Here is a 6781-nt window from a genome sequence, read left to right as displayed (position 1 = left end):
AAAAAATTACTGAGAAGGGCAGCATGGTTTTAAATTTTTATAAGTCTCTTTAATGTATAGTTTAATAGAAGACAGCTGGATTCTCCTATCTGCTGCATTCAGTCTTTTATGATATTTAGTTTTGGTGAAATCAAGGAAGGAAATCCATGTTCTTACAGATTTTTTGGAGAAGGCAGGAGTGTTTCAATAGCCTTTCAGATATTAAGTCTATATAGTAAATATAGTAAACATATCTTACTAAAACTCAGCAAGTGGTAATTTCTCAAAGGTTAGTTGCAATATAGAATCTGAAGCATTAATGAAGTTTTCATACTCTGTTACATTAAAATTCATTGTTGTCTTGATTTTAAAATGGCTCCTTTAATTATGCATGATTTTGTGACATCAACTATTGGAAAATATTGGTTCGCTGATTTATGCAGAACTTCTAAATGCTGACACATCTCATCACACACTCTCACAAAATTACCTTCAGTATTAATCCCCACCAATGTCATCAGATCAGTGCTGGGAAGCAGTTGGGATCATGGTGGCAAATAGAAGATTTTCAAAATTCTAATTTTCATTCAAAAGCCTGAATTGTATGATTGCCAACAAACACTGTCAGTTGTCTTCCTTGAGGTTGTTTGGCTAACTTTGTTCATTTTTGAGGATATGTCTGCCAAATACCCAAGATTGAATAGCCATAGTTTGTCACTCGCTCTTTCCAGTGTTCCACAAAGTGAGACAATGTGAAAATAGTGATCCCCAAAGCAGGCGGATAGTTCACCTTGCAACTCAAATGAGAACATGAATGCCTTTCCCTGCGGCAGCCACTGTACTTTGCTATGCAGCAGAGTGCTTCATGAGCGCCTTATATCGTCACGCAAAATATGAAAACAGAGGTGTACTCTGGTTTTAGAGTTAATATAATGAGTAACTTTTAGAGTTTCATGAGGGACATTCTTGAGCAAAACTGGCATTTTTTAGAATACTGTGTTTTTTTATTCACCGAGTAACTAAAAGTCCATTTTCTAGATATTTCTCTTGTACGCTTCATTCACTTTATTAGTGAGCAAAGCCCTATAAAAGTTGGCTCCACCTAGTCCTCAGATTGAAATCCATCTTCATCTTGATTAATCTGGAAGTAACGAAGTTCGTAAGTCTCCTTGCCAGGTGCAACCACACGAAACCCATCGTGAAGACTGCTCTTCTTAAGGTATTTCTTGGTAAGATGTCTCAAATACCTTTTAGAGAACCGCTTCTCAGAAACAACTGTGGTTTTATTCTTGAAGTGTTCTGTGTGAACAACATTCCCAGGATTTCCATTCTTTTCCATGCACTTTAACCTTTTCCTGCAGAAACTGTTCCAGATTTCCATAATCAAAAATTCTACCTTGTACTGGATGATTAAGGTCCAAACCAAACTTCCAGGTTGTCCTTTAGGCTTCTTGACGTTCGGTGTCATCTTGCAGGCAATCCAACATTTTCTTTTTACTTTGCGGCAGGAAACAGTACAGTGGTGATGAGTGCAGTTTGGTACCATTGGCTTACTTAGTGCTAAGACGCCAGCACTATTACCCACCATTGCTTTTGCAGTGCCATTACAAATGCCAAACAGCAAGTCACATCTTAGTGTTATTATGGGAATAGTTTTGACCTCAAGGACCCTCAGAAGGGAACCTGGGAATCCCTAGGGGTCTGTGGACCACGTTTTGAGAACCACTGCTGTAAACTTTCACAAAGGGCCAGCACTCCCTGGCCATAAAATACAGCTACTAGCACATTTGGGAGAACAGCCAAGGTCTTTTTCACACACGGCAATTTGCCTTACTTTTTCGACCTGAGATGGACTTTTTATTTCTTTGCAAAACTGAAGGCATCTGGTTTGGGAGCACGATTATTCTCCACTCACCTTTAAACTGCCTCAGCTATTACTAAGACTCTGGCAGTGATATGTTGATTATGTGAATTTAAAGCCCACAGGAGCTAGAGGAATGACAGATCAGATTCCCTTAAATGAGAAATAAAATCCAGGAGCCTGGCAGAGGGACATACGGTTCTCACTCCCTCCGACCTTTGGTGTCACTCTGGTAGAATGACTGCTTCTGGGCCAGATGGCAACGTGGCTAAAACGGAGATGTCTGAACCTGTTTCCCAGCATTAATTGTGCACGTTGAGCTTCCTCGTGCAGTCCATAATCCTTCATTGCCAACTTCATTTAGATATTTTTGAGGCAGCCGAATTCAGACAGGCCTCCATGAATCTGAGCAGTTTCAAAAAGTTCATTTTCTTTTAAATCTCCAAACCTGATTTTCTTAATATCTAATTACTATTACAGACCGACAGATACTGAATCTTTTGTCAATGGAATGTAAGTCTAGCAACTTTTAAGAGAATGAGATTGAAGGACAGAGTTTCTATGCTCTAAAGGACGTGGCTAAATGGAAGCCCACTTAACTTTCTGTTTAAAAGCACTACATAAGGATCAATTTGTGAAGGTAGCTTCAAGTGTAGCAAGATAGCTTCTCAGACCTGATGGGGATAAAGGGAAGGTCAGTACCCTTTATTTTTACCAATAATTTCACCAAATAATATTTATTAAGGGCTTTCAGGTCAGGCTTCTCAGCTGGAAACAAGCAAATACTTTATGCAGAGCTATTGGAAGTGCTGAATCAGAGGAGATCCTGGGTGTGGGGTGTGTAGACTAGAAGTTAACATCGCTTGTCTACAGGAAAGCAGGCTTTCATGACTCAAAAACTGAACTTAGAATTCACTCAAATAATTTGAAGTAGACCCAGTGAGCAACAAAAGCAAATTTAGCCGACTAGGAAAGAAAGTTGACTTTTCCCCTCAGGATTATGTGTAAGGACAACATTTTGTCATGTAAGAAATGTCTTAATTTAGGCAGAAAAACACTGGTTCCAAAAAAGAAAAGCAAAGAAGTTATGTACATTATATTTGACAGGCTTTTTTCCCCTTTGTATTCATGATATTTGAATTATATGCACATCAATTAAAAAAGTACTGAACCCTCATGAACAGCCTGGGAAACAAGTAATTGTAATTGTAAAACAGGAATATCTTCATATGTCTTAATTCTCTCTTTTAGTTTTTGCTCAGAATTCTGATTTGCTGGTTATAATAGGGACAGAACATCCATACTTTTGTAAGAACTCCTTTGGCTTATTTTAAAAAAATAAAGGTTTTTTTAAAAAGCCAAAACAATTTCACATGATCTAAGATTTATATCAACATATAATGGGAGGCCTGGCTTGAGAGAATAAAGTCTGTTGGCCTTAAGATTTAGACAGGTTAGATGTGTTTGGAGACTTCATGAGATGGGCCCATAAAGAATTCATTTGCATGAGGGATGCAGTTGCCTTCTGGGAGTGAATGAATCCTAACAAAAGATAGCATCGCTGGAATACTGAAAAGGCTCAAGAACTAGAGGGAGTGTCTGAGGTGAATGGCATTGTGTATTCAAATTTAAACCACCTACCATCAGCTTCCACTTCCTGAGTCCTTGTCAGGGGGTAATAGTTAAGAGCAAGTACAAATGAAAAGAGCAATTTCAGAAAAATCTCTTTAGCACACTGGGCAGTGTTGAGTCTGAATTGCTTTGTAGTCTATGTAATAGAGTGAAAGAAAAAAGGAAAAGGAAGTCCATTGTTCTTGGACTTAGCAGCACCTCCAGCAAGTATTGTTGCTTTGCTGGGGCAGCAGTGACTTCGGGCATTGGTGGGTACTGGTGCCTTTGGTGATTATTTGGGCATTATTGTATTTTCGCCATTGCTGTAGCCAAGAATCAAAAGCTCAACAAACTACACCAGAGAAAAGGAAAGCAACATAATTTCTTGTCTCCATGCAAAACAATAATGGGACTGGGGATAGTTTTCTGTTCCTATGCTAAATAATTCTGAGAGTAAGCAAACTTAGCTGTTTGTTCCAGGAAATACTTTTTCCTGAAAGATACAATCGTGAGCCAACTCAAAGAGTTTACTTTGCAAGAATAACATCTTCCCCATTAATACTCACTTCAGTATTCTCACCTCCCTGTGGCTACCAATCTATAGCTGTCATGTTGTAAAATCTGCCCAATTAATCTTTCAAGACCTGTCCTACAATCACCCAGCTCAGTGTCTGATATCCTACCCTGATAGCCTTCTTCTGAGACACTATTTAAGCTCTGTTAAGGTAGTGTTCTATTCTTCAGTAAGTCTTAAATCCTTTCTTTGATTGATCAGTGTGTTTTTTTTCTGGTGTTTTCTGGGACGACTTGACAGTTCAGCCAAAAGGATGAATGTGTGCCTGTTCAGGAGAGACCCCCTGAGGTGTGGAGGAGCCACAATTATGGGAGTGGGTGGAGCCAAGTGATTATGGTTTGTTGCTATTTTTGTGGCCCAGTTTCTACTTGCAGGAAGGTGAAACCAGGGGAAATTTGTCCTTAATTCCCGTAATCATTCTTTAAGCAAGGACATCAAATGTCTAGCCCTGTGAAATTACCATGTTCACTACTTTTTACAGGTCTCTTCCTTGATAAGATAAATACAGTGATCCCTTCCTCCAGACAAGGATGATCTTAAATTCACTGTATCATGACGAAATCTTAAAGGTGTATGTGCATGCATGTACATATATGACCATATGCCTGTACACACATATACATATATGTGCACACACCCATGGTCACACATGTACATAATACCATTGAAGGATTTATGCCAGTTGACAAAAATGCAATAGGATAAAAATTAAGAAATCCCATAAGGCAATGCTTTGTGGGGCCTGTAGAGAGCTTGTTCTTTTGGCTGTGCTCCCCTTCCCCATTCCCATCAGTCTCTGTTCCAGTTAAAGGCCACTTTCTCTTAGGGCACATGGAGAGAAGCCTTCTCAACCAACACAGCGAAGCTCTTTCTCCCCTGTCTAAATTATGCCTGACTCCCTCTCCAGAGTAGTGGGACAGGGCAGGGGAGAGGAGAAGGAAGCCCTTGGAGGTCAAAGCTACATGGGTTAGGAGTGGAATCTGATCTCACTTCTGCCTCCTGGGCTTGGTAAAGTTATACCAACATGGGTCCCGCAGCTGCTGAGAAGAGATTACCAGGCGCTGAGAGTTCTGTATCCTCAGGTGGCCTTGATGTTCAAAGATGAATTCCTTTAAAGTTCATTTTCAAGCAAGTGAACAAAGGCAGATCTGTGTCTCCAACTCCAAGGATTATGAATAGGATGCCTGCTGGGGGAAGCATGTGAATACAACAAAGAAGGATATGACTGTAATGGAGGTGAACTGTTGGGGAAACAGAAAAACCTTCCTGAATGCCTTTGGGAAGACTGTAAGGTAAACATCATAGGTAAAAAGGATGATTTACCAGTTCCTTTCTGTGACAACTGTGATTTTTCTATTAAAGTCTATGGGCAAATGATTCCATGCAGGCATGCTTTTAGCTATGACTATGCTAATTCTCACACATAAAACCAAACCAAACAGAGATGTGTCCGGGCTGTCGTATTCCTGTGCTGCTAATTGAGGAGCATACACAAGGTTCTCTCTTCATGTGTAGTACCGTCCAAGGATGCAAGAGAACATATTTGTCTCAGAGACTTACAGGCTCATATCAACCACGGCCATAAGAGAGATAACAAACTTGTTACCTCTGCTCCACTGGGAAAAGTTCATCCTTGTATTGCCTCAGCAACAACGGATAACCCCGAAATGCTGCTAGTCAGGGTCCACATGAGTCGCATAGCACCGGAGCAGTGCACCATGCTGTGTGCACCTCCCCCACAACATGTGTGGGCCACGCAAGCACAGTACTCAGTTACAGGAGGATCTTTGTGCTTCTCCTGGAGAATTGTCTCCACCCCCACCTCCTTCGGTTCATCGAGAAAGCATTCGTATTTCAACAAGACAATAAGGCAACTTAATAACTGTCCTTACTCAATATGACTCAAATTCTGCTGCTAAATAACCATCGCCTCCTGCCCCAGCACCTGCTCACGGTTATCCTGAATATCAAAGTCAACCAGTGGTATCGCACCCTTATCGTATTTTGCCTCCAGAGCAACATGCACCAACCCCATGTCCTCCACCACCAGTGAACCTTCCAATGTCATATCCTCTCCAGGACTCGGGCACTCCTCACTTGGTTTGTAGTCAGGTGCCACCTCCACCCATGACTTTGGAGTCATTACCAATAACTTTTTCCCTGGATATATTATTGCCCAGGTGCCACCTTATACTAACTCTTCTCTTCCTGGATCTCCTCTCTCTCAACATGGTGGTCTACCTGTAAGTGTCTCTCTTCACCGTCATGCTCCTAACTCTTTACCCTAGTTCACTGAGGAACAAGAAACTCCGAGCCCTCCATTTATACAAGCAGATGAAACACAGCCTGGTGTATGGACTGTATCAAAAGGGTCTTTACCTCCTCTACCAGCGCAAGGTCCACTTTCCCCAACCTCACTTCCTGATCATTCAGATCAGACAAGGTACAGACCATATTAACAAGGATAATAGTATTTTCAACTGCAGAGCTGATGAGGGAAAAAACCTTCAATATAGTCAACCTTTTCATTCAACTTTGACTGTTTTAGGAAGGAAAAGCATTTCTTACAGAGAGAGCTGTAAAACACTTAGGATCACAATTGTCTCTTAAAATGGTTTGAAACCTTGACATGAGGATTTATTTCAAGTTCTATACCATAGTGTGCGTAAATGGCTCCATTAAGCATAGCTGTATTTTAACAACTTTGTTCCTTTAGTGTGGTAAATTGACCCAGAGGTGACCAATATGAGTTCCTG

General features: G+C 40.7%; 2 pseudogenes; one reads left to right on the top strand and one right to left on the bottom strand.

The window, feature by feature from the left end:
- Positions 1-1081: 1081 nt before the first annotated feature.
- Positions 1082-4062, bottom strand: LOC112313282 (ribosomal protein eL22-like pseudogene; annotated as a pseudogene).
- A 987-nt stretch (positions 4063-5049) lies between these two features.
- Positions 5050-6484, top strand: LOC112313281 (E3 ubiquitin-protein ligase Hakai-like; annotated as a pseudogene).
- Positions 6485-6781: the final 297 nt, after the last annotated feature.

This window comes from Desmodus rotundus, chromosome X (genome assembly GCF_022682495.2).
Source record: "Desmodus rotundus isolate HL8 chromosome X, HLdesRot8A.1, whole genome shotgun sequence".
NCBI classification, from domain to species: Eukaryota; Metazoa; Chordata; class Mammalia; order Chiroptera; family Phyllostomidae; genus Desmodus; species Desmodus rotundus.
This window is presented reverse-complemented; position numbering and strand designations above follow the sequence as displayed.